The 16,989-nt window shown below is 37.1% G+C and overlaps 1 long non-coding RNA gene across 2 annotated transcripts in view; it reads left to right on the plus strand.

Moving 5' to 3' along the window:
- Positions 1 to 16,989, plus strand: part of LOC149567646 (uncharacterized) — a 93,781-nt gene that overhangs the window by 21,816 nt on the left and 54,976 nt on the right. For both annotated transcript variants that reach the window (XR_016361646.1, XR_016361645.1), the window contains exon 3: positions 10,466 to 10,578. This is a non-coding gene — a long non-coding RNA (uncharacterized LOC149567646). The remainder of the gene's footprint in view (positions 1 to 10,465; positions 10,579 to 16,989) is intronic.

Here is a 16,989-nt window from a genome sequence, read left to right on the forward strand (position 1 = left end):
AACCAACCCGGGTGCGCGCACCCGGGTCAAAAGCTTGGCGCACTCGGTGTGCGTACGCACCCGGTGCGAGTGTGTCACGCACCCAAGCACCCCCGCCCGCGGCTTTTTCGCCGCTGCACCCCCATCGCACCGGTTGGGCACCGGGTGCTTGGGTGCTTCCCGGGTGCGCGGGTGCGCCACGGGTGCTCGCGGGGTGCTTCCCGGGTGCGTCGAGAAGAGACCCAATTTTTTTTAAAAAAACAATATTTTTTGGTTTTTTTTTTTTGTTTTTGTTTTTTAAGTATGCTAACCCTAATTGGGTGTGGGTCCCATGTAGTCTATTTGAAGGCTTAATAAGACCAATAGATCTCTTATTCATTTCATCATTTCATTTCACCATTTTCGAGCAGCAAGGAGCTAAGTGAGAAAGAGTGTTTGGAGGAGCTTGTGAGAGATTAGTGGGTGGTTTTGCAAGGGATTGCAAAATCAAGAGGAGCAAGAGGAGCAAGAAAGTTTGATTTGTCAAGTGTCTCCTCAAGTTCGAGCCTTCAAGGTAGGGTTTTTTTTATTTTACTTAGTTTTTTTGGTTTTAAAAATCAATTTATAATTTTTAAATTTAGTATTTAGTATTTAGTATTTAGTTTTACTAAGTTACTTTCAAGTTTCAAGTTTCATTCTTGAATCTTGTTGATAGTTGAATCTTCTTAGTTCTATGATTTTTTATTTGATTATTTCTATTAATTTTTAGTTTTTTTCATTGTTCTTAAAATAAAAATATGGCAATATGGCATATGCTGAAACGTATTTAGTAAAATACGTTTCAGCATATGCCATATTGCCATATTTTTATTTTAAGAACAATGAAAAAATTTAAAAACTAAAAATTAATATAGATAATAAAATAAAAAATCATAGAACTAAGAAGATTCAACTATCAACAAGATTCAAGAATCAAGAATGAAACTTGAAACTTGAGAGTAACTTAGTAAAACGTTTCAGCATATGCCATATTGCCATATTTTTATTTAATATTTTCTTTTAGTATTTAGTTTCATTTTTTAATACTTTAAATTTTTAAATAGTAAATGCTAAAATTAAATAGTAAAGTTTTAAGTTTTAAATCATTTTTACTTGGGCTGAAATGTATCATGATCATTTTTATAATTTTACTTTCATTTTGTGAAATGCAGTTTTATAAATGGCTTCTAGATCCAGCCAAAGTGCAGAAGACATGGAAATTAATGAGCCAAGTGCATCTAATTATGAGCCTGAACTTGAGCTTGAAGGAAGTGATCATGGGGCTGATGTAGGTGATCAATCCGAGCCTGAGGAAGAGCCTCCTTATGTTGCACCAGGGGTGCCTTCTATTGATTGCCCTTCAGAGATTTTGAGGAAGTATGCTAGGGGTCCTTATGACCCAAAGTCCCCTCTTAAACAGTTTGCTACAAAAATTACATGCACTACACCTTCAGGGGGTGGCACATGCAAATGGAAGTGCAATATATGTGGAGCAGAATGGTTTGACAACATTACAAGAGTTAATTCACACTTTCTTTTTTTGGAGTGGCTATGGTGTGAACCCATGCATGTTCTTATCAAATCCTGAGAATGTCAGATATAGAATTGAAGTAAATAAACTATGGGGCATTCCTGATGATAGTGTTGTTCCAGTGCCTAGATCTTTGTCTGCTAGGCAACAGGTACAACATATACAGCAGTTACAGGGGCAACGAGATACATCTACTCGTATCTTGCATCAGAGAGCAGGGACTATGTCACCTATATCATCATTCTCCTCACCTACACACAGTTCAGCAGGGGACAACAATAGGGGGAAACGAAAAGCAACTGCAAGTAGTACTGATAGTAACCCCATTGCTCATTTATTTAACATGCATGCAAGGGACTGGTTAGATGATGCTGTTGGTGATTTCTTCTTTGCCAATGGAATCTCTACACATGTGGCTCAATCTCCCTATTTTGTGAGGATGATGACCATGGCAGTGAATGAGGGAGAGCCATCATATGTGCCACCAGGTGACCACAAGCTGAGGACTACAGTGTTGGATAGAGCCTATGACAAGGTTGGGATCTTGATGGAGCAAATGAAAGCATGTTGGATGGACTCAGGTTGCAGCATTATCATGGATGGGTGGACGGACATTAGCCATCGTCCACTCATCAATATTATGGTTACATGCACGGAGGATCCATATTTTTTGAAGGCAGTTGATTGTTCAGAGCATCGTAAAGATGCTGATTTTTAGTTTCATGTGCTTAGAGAAGCCATTGAGGAGGTTGGACCACAAAATGTGGTCCAAGTTGTGACAGATGCAACACATGTGTGCAAAGCTGCAAGGAGGCTTGTTGAGGCAGCTTATAGGCATATTTGGTGGACTCCATGTTGTGTGCATGCCATGAACAATGCACTCAAAGACATGGGGAAAATAGAGTGGATTAGAAAGGTGGTTAATGATGGGAGAGAGGTGCAGATGTTTATTTGCAATCACCATACATCACATGCACTTTTCAGGAGCTTCGCAAAGAAGAAATTCCTGAAACCAGTTGAGATCAGGTATGCATCATATTATATTCTCTTGGAGAGAATGATTGAGTTGCAAGAGCCATTGCAACTCATGGTTATGACACAAGAATGGAATCAATGCATCATATTATATTCTCTTGGAGAGAATGATTGAGTTGCAAGAGCCATTGCAACTCATGGTTAAGACACAAGAATGGAATCGATGGCCTGAGTCCAAAACAGAGCAGGGGAAGAGGGTAAAGGAGATAGTGAAGAGTGATCAGTTTTGGAGTGATGTAAAATACATAGTCTCCACCATTACTCCAGTGTTTCAAGTGATCAGATATGGAGATGCAGATTCACCTAGCCTTGGAGAGGTTTATGAGTGCATTGATTCCATGCTTCGGCAGATGAGGGCTGTTGTGCGTGAGAGAGACCCCACTCTAGCATTCTATACGGAGCACATTGAGCCTATCATTCACCGTAGGTGGGAGAAGTTGAACACTCCTTTGCACATGGCTGCCTATGCATCGAACCCGAAGTGGTACATACCTAGGCCTAGTAGAGTCACACCACTTCGGGATGATGAGGTGAAGAATGGGTTCTTTCAATGCATTGCCAAAATTTATGATACTGAGACTGCTTGTGAGATTCGCACCGAGTGGTTCGAATTTGCTAGTCTTTCAGGTAATCCTTAAATCTTGATTCAGTGCTCTAAACTCTTTATAATTATAAGTTCTTTTAATAATTAATTGTTACTTATAAGTTATAACTTTATTTAAGTTATTTATAATTTTAATATTATGTTGTAAATTTTAAAACTTGTAACTTGTAGGATACTCGGATATTGCAAAGGTGGATCTCAAAACCATGGCACAAAAGAATCCCATTTTGTGGTGGAAATGTCATGGGTCACAAAAGTTAAAGATCACCTCACTAGCCATTTGACTGCTTTCTCAGGTTTGTAATACTAATAACTAATTCCAGCCCTTTACAATCTTGAAGAGTTTTACCTTGCTGATTTTAATTTATGATTCATTGATTCAATAATTATTAATCATCGATTTACCATTTATCATTTGTTACAAATTGTATGAACATTTGTTTGTAACTTGTAAATTGTAACTTTCAACTTTGTTATCTCAAGTGTCTAGCTCCTCAGCTGCAGAGAGGAATTGGTCCACCTATAGCTTCATTCACTCTGTTAAGAGGAATAGACTTACCTCTAAGAGAGCGGAGAAGCTGGTTGCTGTACGTGGTCACTTGCGGCTCAAAGATCGCAAGACACGCGAGTACAAGGAGAGCCCTGCAACACGATGGGATGTGGAGCCAGAAGATCTAGCTCAGATTGATGAGGATGCCGATACAGAAGCCAATGTAGGGCTAGTTGGTGTTCCTTTAGAGGATCAGGATCTTACCCAAGAGGAGTCTAGTAGTTCCAGTGATGAGGACTTTGGCATAGGGGATGATTAGAGGGCACTTGAGAATCATCCATTCTCATTATTGGCATTTTGTCATTTTGTTGATTATACTCACTTTGATATGGCTATGATACATTTTTATTATTTCATTGTTTTATGCTATTCAGCTCATTGTCATCATGAGCATCTTTATGATATATGATATTCACAAAATCATATTTGAACAATGAATTTTGAATCTTGCATCTTGAACTAAGTTAATTTGTCAAATGGTCATTAGTAATAGTAATGGTTATGAAATTTCAAGTTTCAAGTTTGAACTTATGGTTTGTGAATCACATTTTAATTTTCTCTATTCATTGTAGTCAACTATATTTGATATGTTAATGTTACATTGTTATATAATATATTGAAGTATCATTTCATAATTAGCATTTTCAATCATATATATTAATAATATTATATATATACTATGCGACCCCCTCCCCCCACTCCCTCTCCTCCCCCCCTCCCCTGAACCCCCCCTCCGCTCCCCTGCCGCCGCACCCCCACCGCACCCCTGCCGTCCCCAAATTGAGGCCATTTTTTTCCCGCACCCGAAACTCGTCCCAACGTCCCCCCGCACCGCCGCACCCTCGCGCTGGGGTAACACTGGTTGTGCCTTTTCATTCCACTAGAAAGACCCCTTGTCAGATTCGTTAAAGGTGCTATGAGCTGAGAGAATCCTTTAACGAACCTCTGGTAATAACTGCACAGTTTAAAAAATCCTCGCAATTCCGAGAGTGATTTTGGGGGAGGCCAATCAAGGATAGCTTGAATCTTCTTCTGATGAACTTGAACTCCATATTTATTGACAACATGCCCCAGGTACAATATTTGTGTCATACTGAATTCACACTTTCATTGCTTGGCGAACAAATACTGTTCCTCCATGATCCTTAGGATTTCATCTAGATGCTTCAGGTGCTTCTCCCATGTCTTGCTATAAATAAGAGCATCAAAAAATACCAATAAGTACTTAATTGTTTGTTGAAGATGCGATTCATGCATGATTGAAATGTAGCAAGTGCATTTGTCAATCCGAACGACATGACCAAAAACTCATAATGCCCATAGTGACAACAAAAGGCCATCTTTGCTACATCTTCCTCCCTCATGCAGATCTAATGGTATCCGGAACGAAGATCTATTTTTGAAAAGTAGACTGCACCATGTAATTCATCTAGCAACTCATCTATCCTTGGAATGAGATATCTATTCTTTATTGTTTTTTTGTTCAACACACGGTAGTCTGCACACATGTGCATCATCTCGTCCTTCTTTTTGACCAATACCATTGACGACGTGAAAGGGCTAGAACTGGGATGAATCCATCATTTCTCTAGCAGTTCCTGAATCGTCTTTTCAATCTCATCTTTAAGCTTCTTGGGATGGCGATATGGTGTGGTTATGACCGATTTGGCTCCTGCTTCCAACTCGATTGTATCTTCAAACCCTCGATGGGGTGGTATGCTAGTAGGAATGTCTATAAAAACTTTATCGTGGTTGCTCAAAATCTTCTGGAGATCATCATTCTGGAGAGGTGTCTGTTGCCCATTTATAGGTTCTGTCGAAACAAAACAATGTGCTGCCCAAGCAATGTCATCATGCCGAAAAATTGCTTCCATTCGATGTGCAAAAACTTCCTGAGGACCCTCATTTGCCATTCCACCAAGAATAACCTTCTTTCCATTGACAGCGAAAGTGAAATCCATTCATTTGAAGCTCTGAGTGTATTCATCAAGTGCCTCCATTCACTGTATGCCTAGAATAACCTCCATGTCATCAAGGTCCACTATGAAGAAATCCTTGGTCACTGTGTGATTCGCCATTGTGATACTTAGCTGAGGAACAAGGTGTGTGTAGGGCAAAAGAGTCCCTCCGGCAACCTTGACCTGAAATCTTGCGTGTGTCTCCGTAGGTAAACCTCTTCGCTTCACCAGAGATGAGTTTATGAAATTTAGAGAGGCTTTGCTATCTAGCATCATCGTAACCCTTTGTCGTTGAAGGTACCCTGTACACAAAAAATTGTGCACCTTGGGCTACCAGCTACGGCAGTAGTTCCTCCGCAACATACCAAAGCTGAAATTCTTTCCGTACGGTTGAAACTAACCATGTTGGTGTCGTCGTGATGTTGGTTGTCTTCGGCAAGCGTTTCCTCTTGTTCATCCTCATCATCGGACACGACCTCAATGTAGTGTATTTTTCCTTTTCCGAGGCATCTGTGGCCAGGTTCCAATGGTCCCTTGTAGTTGAAACATAATTCCTTCCTTCGGAGTTCTTGTCCGATAGCTTCGTCCAATGACAGCTTCTTGGGCGGAGGTTTATTATCTTTGTCCCTCAAAAACGCCGGCGGTTTGGGGTGTGAGTAACTTTGAGAGGATGATGTCGATGATGATGCCATGCTCCGTGCCTTCATGGCAGGATTGAACCCTTTTACCCAACCTTTCTGTGGTTCTGTCATTTCGTCCATGAAGAGCACTTTCTGTCTTCTTTCATAAATGTCCGTGACCAACACAGAAAGTTTTTGAAATTCCACAATGTACTAGTGGACCGATCCAGTTTGCCTCAGTTGCGCCAAATCTTTGAAATTGAGTTTCGAATCTTTACCATCAAATCAATCTATCAATCTCTCAGTGAATTCCTCATAAGTAGTTATTTGATCATGCTCCATTGCGATGGTGTCGTGATGCCACCATTCATGTGCATATCCGTCCAAGTGCAGCATCACAAATTTGATTGCTTCTTTTGGCATAGGATTCAACTGGAAGTATCGGCCTTCATTACCCATGCTTGTGCAGATATGGATCCGGATCCGTCAAATGGAGATAGATTTACTTTACTTAATTCTCTTCTGAGATCATCATTAAAATATCATTGGTTTCTGCCTCCTGAATATCTCATTCTCAGATCCGCGTAATCTTTGTAAGATATATCTTGCTCAAAATTTGCATTCTTTCAGTCTTCTCTTAGTTGTTTTTGCATCTCTTCAAAGGTTGGTTGTTTCCCTCCGTGTGGTGCTTGAAAAGATGGCATGGAAGGTCGAGAGTGTTTTGGATGAGGGTTTGTTTTACCCGACACTGAGTCTGCGCTGTGACCATTTTTTTCTCCAAATATTTTATTGTTTGCCAACTTTTTGAGAGTCTCTTCCATGGGTCGCTTAGTATCGGTGATCTATGCCTGATTCTTTGCAAGTTCTCTCAGTAGTTCAGCAGCCATTCTATCAACGGAATGGGTTCTTTGTCTCTTCTGGCTATAAACTCTCATTCACTGTTCACATGCTGGCAAGATTGAAGTGCTCTGATACTACTGTAATGTTCCCAAATACATATAACTCCGAATAGATGAGCACTGTAACATGATGGACAAACAAGGTGATGTATGGCTAGGTCAAAATGACATCCAGACTATGTTGGGCTGCTGTACAGTTGAGTACCTAGAGACTGTATGGTGTCCTTTGCTGGTTGTATGATGGTGTATGAGGGGACCATACGGTTGAGAGAGAGCAGTTGATGGCTGTACGGAAGTCAAGGTGAGCCGTACGGTGGATGGGTTATGGCTGTACGTTGGTAGGAGGCTTGGCCGTATGGTGTTGCAAAAGAGGCTGTACAGAAATCAGACAGGAGGATGCAATGGTATGTGTCAGGAGTGTTATGAGTTGCGGACGGGATATGGAGAAGAAATGGTTAATCACAGATACATGAGATAATGCCAACAAGAATAAAGATGCTGAATAGAAATAACCTTCAATCAATAATTGCCAAAAGATGGTGCTTTGTTTTGCTAGATTCGAGCGAAGTGTTATAGGTGACGGAATAGGGTGAGTGTTGAATCCTACCGAAACCGGACAAAGCCAAATAGGGAAGATCTTTCACTTACGAAATGGCGAAGAATAGAGACTCCCAACTGGAATTCGCAGTACATAGAAATAATCCAAAATGCATACCTAATGACTATCTAAAAGCTGTGCTTAAATACTCGTCGGGGAAAACTTTCTGAGGGTGTACAAAGATAGCCAATGGTGACACAAACTACGAAAACAAAATAAAAATGGGTCCAAGATACATTAAATCAATTGGCCTGTTACAATGGTTTGATAAAAATGATTTATTTTATAACAGGAACATTGCACACCAGCCAACTAGTCACGGAATGGAACTGATTACTAAGGAATATCAAGTGTACAAAACAACTATGGTGATGTTTTATGTGGAGGGGAAGTAATCAAACTCGTAAATTAATTAATTTGTCATCATGGAAAAGTAGTAAAGTAGTAATATTTCATAGAAAATGCAGGTTCTTGAGGTAGGCTTGATATTGTCCATTGTGTTTAGTAAGTCCTCAAGTGTTGATTTCTGATTGATATCAATGAAGGGTTCAATTCATTACAAGGCCAATAACTCTCGAGATAAATCTTCAGTGGCTGATAAATCATTGAAGTGGGAGGCTTGTGGGTTGGAAACTCATGGATTTCGAGTGATCTGAGTCTTGGGAGGCCTTGGATTGTAGTAGATAATCTCCATTAGAGGTTGCAATTGTTCTTAAAGAATTAGCAATTTTGACAATGTAATTTGAGTAGTTTGTAGAGTTTTTATCTCCATTTGATTTGTTGAAGTTATTGTATAGTGAGGAGACATGGTTGTTACGATGTGTCTGTTCGTATCCTTTTTAAGTGTAGTGACCAAACTTTGCAAGTTTTCTATAGTTTCAATGAGTTTTGTCTAGTTTTGGGCAACTTGCACACTGTATCCTTATTATCCTATTTGATGTTAATCCTAGGTTCGAGGGTTTGTGTTTATGGTAGAGTTAATTATAGTCTATTTATATACATTCTCTGTATGTGATTAAATCCAAGAGTTGGAAGTATTAGATCACAGTTTGTGATTTTGTAGTGTTGGTTTGGGGTTAGAGGTTTGCAGGGTTTTTGGGAAGTAAAGCTACCAGAATGAATTCTAGATTTATTGCAGGCATAATATTTAAAGGGTTTGTTGTGTGCATGCAATATATTGTGTGAAAATATCAAATTGCAATAAAATTGAGCTTCTAGAGTTAATTTGTGAAATGTGTCAATTTTGGGTGTAATCTCCTTATTAGAAAATTGCTCTCACAATTTTCTAATCCTCGTGTGCTCTCCCCTCATCCCTGTTTTTTTTTTCTTTACAATTTTTTTGTTTAGAAACGAGATACTTTTTAAGCTGTCTGGCTATAGGGGACAAGCACTGTTTCCATTAACAAAATTTCCATTTTCCAAATCAGGTATGGGTTGGGAATATTTTGGGAAATACCATATCCTTGAAATATCTCCTATAGGGATAGGTCATAGCATGTATAGGTGTCCTCAGCACATAAACAAAATCCAATACAAAATAAGTGATACTGAGGGTATTTTTCACAAGCTCTAGTTATTTTTATAGAGTTGAGGCTATCATACATTGTGAACTAGTGATATAAGATAAATTTTAATTTCGTATTAGCTGCATTTAAATACATGGAGGTGCATCTGGTGAATTTGGTTCCAGAAGTTTTTGTAATGTGTGCCTTGACATTAAAATATATTAGCATGTCACTATAATTTTGTGACATTAGTTTGGTATTGGATTCTGTTGAATTTTGAGTGCCTTTTAGAATGTGATGTACTTTTCATGGATGCAGCTTCTTTGTAGTAAATGAATTTCGTAGGGAGTTATGATTATTGTATGGTATTCGCCTTGAGATTTAATGAATGATAATGTAATCTAATAGTTCATTTTAGAGTTTCTTCATTCAAATTGTTTGTGATTAGCATAATTGGAATCTAATTTTCCATGTCAATTTTATATACAATTTTAATCAACATCAACTATAAGAGTTGGATGCAACATACCGCATGTTGAAGTGGCCAAGCCTGTTAATTTTTTTTTTTGTTGCAGCACAAAAACAATTGTCAAAATATTTGTTTATTCAATATATGAATAAATCCAATAATTAGCCTCATAGAACTCTATACTTTCTTATATAAACTTTGTTTTTTGATGTTTTTGTATCCTGCCTATAAAAGTTTTATGTAATTAAAGCAAAGTTTTATAATGATGGTTGCAAAGTATTATATCTTTCACTATGTTATAGGCAAATATAATATATGTCGCATAAACTTCATCGACTGTTGAACTTCTGTTCAGGCTCTTGCCATTCTAAAATGTATTTTTAGATGATGTATTTTTTAGAGATTAAATTGTTTTCCTATTTTATTTGGGGAAACTTAATATTTCAGAATAAAGAAATAATTTTGTTTTGTAGATCTTCCTCTATTTAATTATCATGCAATGTCATAAGAAACTCAACTCCACAGACATAAAATTCCTTTGTGACGGGTTTTGATAAGTGATATAATTGAAGGCTTAGATTATGACTAACATGAGATTTTATTGACTTGAATGGGAAGCTTGACAAGCTTAACTTTCTTTAAATGATTCATTTTCTTTAAAGGGCTGATGAACTTTTTTTTTCTAATTTGCTTTTGCAGAAACCTTTGAAACTAGAGCATTTTCTATGGTGATTTAACATTGGGAAGCATATATTAAGGAGACCTTGCTTTGTGAGAAGAAGATATCAAAGAAATAGGTTGAACTGAATAAGGTTAGTATTTTATGGCTTTGTCAACATAGTCCTGATAAGATGTCAGAAAGTCCAGTTATATAGGTACCTGTAGGATTATGCTTTTGGGAAGCCAATCTTAATATGTAGGAAATATGAATGGCTTCTTCCCCATTCAGAATTGTTGGCAACAAAAACTATTCAGATTTCTCTATGGCTGATTGCTTGCATTGATTACTTCTTGTTTTATCTTTGACTAGCTAACTGAGTTTTGTTGAGCGAAGTTTCTCTATTGCTGGTTGCTTAATGAGTTTAATTGAGTGAAATTTCTGCTTTAATTCTCTATTTGAGCATATAGTGAACAGTTTGGCTAGCTAAAACTTCACAGACTAGTAATAAAATGAGGAAACACCACCAAGAAAGTAAATCTGGATAAAGTTTACTGAATTTTTATTTTGGTAATATGTTGACATCAATCAATGAAAACATAAATATGAACATAATCCAAATTTTGTTTGTCTTTTATTTTTCCAGTCTTGTGTACACAGAAAAGCTTAGGGACTTTATCAACAGAGTTGGTAAAGATCATAATCATAAACAAAAGGTAATTGATGAAGTTGTCAGATGGCTTGTGACTTATGGAGATTTAAAATACTCCTTTTGTTTTGGTTATCAATGATCAACTGTGATTGCCATGCAACTTGGCTACATCTGTGGTCTTGAGAGTTTGAAAAACTTGTATTGTTATTGTCCTGATAACTAAGAGCTGGATGCTTAGAATCCTGAAGGTTAAAGATTTGCCTGGTATCTACCATGTATGTGGTTTGATCTTAAGTGCATTCCAGTCATCTGATAAGTTTAGTAACGTAGAATAGAAAATCTCTAATGATATCCCACTCAGAATTATGGCATGTAACACAAATGTGGACATTTTAAGTTTCTCATCTTCAAATTGAATTTAGAAACCATTTCTAATGTAGCAGCAACAATAGGATACTTTCTGTACAATACGATGTAATCTTTATATCTGAATCTTTTTAATCTTTTCAGCGATTTGTAGCGAACTGTCCAAACCTGTATAGATTTATGCACCTTTCCCTTTCTTGTAATGTTCACAGGAGTCTTTGACAGTCTGCAACAAGGTATTATAACATCAATATTACCATCTTGCTTTGTAATGGCGACAAGGCCTCTGCCGATTAGTAGATTTGTATCAAAATTCAACTATAGTGTAAAAAAAATCCATGCTTTTTTCCAACACATTATAAGCTGATAAGCCAATCCAATATATGACCATTGAGGACTTAATACAGAATTATTAAGTCAATTTTAATTAAAGGGAGAGTGAATAAGAGATGAGTTGGCATCGGGATAGGCAAAAATACAAAAGCTAAAGTCATAGGCTGCCTCTTTTAAAGGCAGAGGAGGAGCTCATTTCTTTATACTTGGATTTGATTTTGATATTGAGCTCTCTTGGAGAGTCAATTGGAAGCTTCACTTTTCAACCCACTTGGAGGATGAAACCCACAAGTCAGAAGACGGTTGACGAAAACCCATCGTGGTATTTCTAGTCTGGTATTTCCAATCTGTAACACTCTTTTTAAGATTGGATTGTGGTGACGATAAGTTATTGTATATCTGATGTATAATTCAACAACGAACCCGAGGTTATAGAAACTGTTATATTGGATGAATTTATGGTTATGTTTGTTGAAAGTTATTAAATTCAGCTGCATGCATTTGTTGTTCAATATTTTCCGAGATTTCATTTGAGAGTTTGAAGATGATACCCAACGAAGAACTGTTTGGGACAAATGGAAACCCCAAGAGGTTCCGTTCCCACATCAGTTACATGAAAACTATTAAAATCCAGAATTACATACATATTTGTTAGAGTGAGCAACATTAGGGGTTTGATCTCGTGGACACAGGCATATAGGTAGCATGGAAGTACTGTTCGGGATAGATAGAAGCCCCAGAAGGTTATGTTCCAATACTAGTTACATGAAAAAAATTGGAAGCCAAAACCACATACATATTCGTTAGAGTGAGGAGCATTAGGGGCTTGATACCGTGAATATAGGTATGTAGGCAGCCTGGAGATGGAGGAAACCTCTAGTGTACAACGCCCTATGCTCCATTCAAGACTAAATTATGAATAAGTGAGATCCCGCGTTTTAGGTTTACCTTAAATAAAAAATTAAACACTAGTGAACCATTGCTATTTTTGAGGTAAAAAACAAGACCGATGCTTGATAACTAAGAGATTTTATCGAACTAAGTAATTCTCTCGGGCATCTCAAACCTCGCTGAGAGCCCAAAATCCAAGGAAGGGTGTGAATCTATTGATTATGACGAATATGATTACAACAGTTGAGCAATATACTTAGATATCTCCTATAAAGGACAACAACCTTGGTGCACTACTATTAGGGGAGTGTAGAATCTAAGTGCTTAGGGCAAAAAACCGCTGTTTAGTAAAAGTCTCTAGCCAGAGGATTATATTACCTATCCACATCTAATATTTAAATCAAAAACATGTCTAAAGAAGGTATCGAAAGCTGACTAGATGCCTAAAATAGTGAGAAGCTGTATCAAACTTAGTAATTCTCTGCTGGTCTTACACCTGGTCGATAGCCTAAAATCCAGGGAACGGTGTGGGTCTATTGATGATGACAAATATCATTACAAGACTTGAGCAATATATCTATATATCCTCTGAAAGATGGCAACCTCAGTTCACTACTATTAGGAAAGTGTAGACTCGAAGAGCTTAAGGTGGAAAAGTGTTGCTTAATACGAGTTTGTAGGTAGGGCATTATATTATCTATCCTATTTGAATGATGCATGCCCATCACGATTGATAGATGGATCACATGAATGGTTTGATCACCCTTTAGTATGGATAGATGAATACGTAGAAATATAAACAAATAAACACTTAAAAGAAAAGTTAATAAAGATTGGGTGTTCGACAACAAAGAAATGTTGGGGACAGATAAAAGCCGCAAAAGGTTTTGTTCCCACACTAGTCACATGAAGACAATTGGAAACTAGAGCTACATACATATATGTTAGATTGAGGAGCATTAGGGGCTTAATCCCGTGGACACAGGTATGTAAAACAATTGGAAACTAGAACTACGTACATATTTGTTAGATTGAGGAGCATTAGGGCCTTGATCCTATGGACATAGTTATGTAGGCAGCCTGGAGGTGGAGGAAACCTCTAGAGTGTAGCGCCCTGTGCACCATTCAACACTAAAAATAAATTACGAAAAAGTTAGATCCCGTATTTTAGGTTTACTTTAAGTACAAAGAATAAAACACTAGCAAACCACTACTAAACTTTAGGTTAAAAACAAGTCTCAAGAAGGTATCAATACCTGCATTTGATTATCGATACACTTAGTAATTCTCGTGGTGATATCACACTTGACTATTCATAATAAAACCTAGGGGTTGTGACCCATACCCCTAGGGGTTGTACTAAAACATGAACTTAGTATTGTCAAGGTTATAGAGGATGTTGAAGGATTTTGCCTAATTCTTTTGAGTGGATGTTTTATATCGAATGACTATTGGGGAGGGATAGAAGCCCTGGGAGCTTTCGTTCCAACACAAGTTACATCAAAAAAACTAGAAACTAGAACTACATATATATTCACTAGAGTGAGCATGATTAGGGGCTTGATCTTGTGGACATAGGTATGTAGGTAGCTTGGATGTGGAGGAAACCTTCAGAGCACAATGCCATGTGGACCATCCAACATTAAATTACAAAAAAGTCAGATACTACATTTTAGGTTTACCATAAATCAAATAGATTAAAATACTAGCAAATCATTGCTAATCTTCATGACGTGTTACCGTAAATCAAATAGATTAAAACACTAACAAACCATTGCTAATCTTTATGTCAAAAACAAGTCTCAGGAAGGTATCGATACCTGACTGGTTGGTTGAAAAACCGAGAGGTGGTAGCGAAATTAGTAATTCTCTCGATGATCTCACACTTGGCCGATAGCCTGAAATCCAAAGAACGGTGTGTAACGATTGATGATGACAAATATCATTGTAAGACTTGAGCAATATATCTAAATATCCTCCCAAACATGACAACCTCAATGCCCTAGTATCAGGGAAATGTAGACTCCAATGGCTTATGGTGACAAACTATCGCTTAGTGTAAGTCTCAAGCCAGAGCATTATATTACCTATCCTATTAGAACAATGCATACCTCTCGCGATTGAGAGATGAATACCTAAACTAAATGATTTGATCCTTATGATGAATACATTTAGGGTGTGGATCTATTAATTATGATGAATATGATTCAAAAAATTGAACACTATGTCTATATATTCTAAAAGAGATGACAATGATGATACGCTACCTATTAGGGGAGTGTATACTCCAAGTACTTAGGGTGAAAAATCGTTGTTAATTATATTTTTCCTTCCACAACATTATATTAACTATCTTACTTGAAAGATGCACGCCCATCACGATTCATACATAGATGCCTAATGCGAATGGTTTGATGACTGTTATGTATGGATAGAGGGATATGTAAATATGTAAACAAATGAAAACTTAACTAAAGATGGTATGTTGTGTTAGTCAAAGGGTTATGCCTGACAATTAACTTTCACACATAATACTTATGATTATAATGAGGCTATATCATCCACTATGCCCCAATGTCTTAGTAGATTGATAAATATATGGTTTGTGTCAACAATGACAACTTTATGTTGAGTAATATGGTTAGCCTTTAGGTTAGTAAAAGAGACTTTGATATGTCCTCAATGTATGTAACTATTTGAAATTTGACATATTGAAACGATTTATCTGGGAAGCCTAAGGAGGACCTTTTCTCCTAAAATGCTAGAAAACCGAGGATGGGGCTCATGGAGGATGATCTGTTAAGAAAATATTATAAATAAATACGATATTAATTATTTAAGTGAAGGGAGTGAGAACTAAATGCTTAATATAATGTAAATATAACGTGTATTATTTGTGCCCTTGGCAGAAATCCAAATTTGGTTTGATTGATTCTTTGATGCCTTAGTCTGAGGAGTTAGTCAATTCCATTCAAGATTATTCCTGCAAAGTATACAAAGAGTATATTTTATATTAACTTAATATTGAAATTTTAATTACCGTTCCCTTCACTAAAATAACTGAGAGGCGGTATAGAACTTAGTGATTCTCTAGATGATCTCACACCTGGTCGATAGCCCGAAATACAAAAAAAGATGTGGATCTATTGATTATGATGAATATGATTACACAAATTGAACGCTATGTTTATATATTTTAAAAGAGACAACAACCTCAATACGCTACCTATTAGGGGAGTGTCTATATATTCTAAAAGAGATGACAAACTCGATACGCTACCTATTAGGAGAGTGTATATAAAAAGGGCTTAGGGCAAAAAATCGTTGTTACCTATATTTTTCTTTCCACAAAATTATATTACCTATCTTACTTGAAAGATTCACATGTAGCGCGATTCATAGATGGATGCCTAATGTGAATGGTTTGATGACTGTTATGTATGGATAGAGGGATACACAAATATAGACGAATGAAAACGTATGTGAAAATGATTGGAAGGTAGAACTACATACATATTTGTTACAATGAGGAGCAGTAGGGGCTTGATCTCGTGGACACGGGTATGTAAGCAGGCTAGAGCTAAAGGAAACCTCCAGAGCGCAGCGACTTATGCATCATTCAACACTAAATTACGAGAAATTGGAATCTTGCATTTTAGGTTTACCTCATAAAACGATCAAAACACTAGTGAACAACTACTAATCTTTAGGTCAAAAACAAGATTTAAGAATGAAGCAATACCCAACTAGATGCGTGATAACTAAGAGGTGATATTGAACTTCGTGAAGCTCTTGAATATCTCACAGCTGGTCGATATCCAGAAATACCGATGTTGATAACTGAGAGGTGGTATAGAACTTAGTGATTCTCTCGATGATGTCACACTTGGTTGATAGCCCGAAATACAAAGAATGATGTGGATTGATTGATTATTATGATTGTGATTACAAGAATTGAACACTATACCTATTTATTCTAAAAGAGACAACAACCTCGATACGCTAGCTATTAGGGCGAAAAATCGTCGTTAAGTATAAGTCTCTTTGCAAAGCATTATATCAACTATCTTATTTGAAAGATGCACACTCATCGAGATTTATACATGGATGCCTAACATGAATGGTTTGATGATTATTATGTATGGATAGAGGGATATGTAAATATGTAAACAAATGAAAACTTAACTAATGATGATATGTTGCGTTAGTCAAAGGGTTATGTCTTACAATATAACTTTCAAACATAGTACTTATGATTCTAACAATGTTATATCATCCACTATGCCCCAATGTCTTAGTAGATTGATAAATATATGGTTTGTG

This window comes from Cupressus sempervirens, chromosome 3 (assembly GCF_028749045.1).
Source record: "Cupressus sempervirens isolate cs-2001-9-10 chromosome 3, ASM2874904v1, whole genome shotgun sequence".
Lineage (NCBI taxonomy): Eukaryota > Viridiplantae > Streptophyta > Pinopsida > Cupressales > Cupressaceae > Cupressus > Cupressus sempervirens.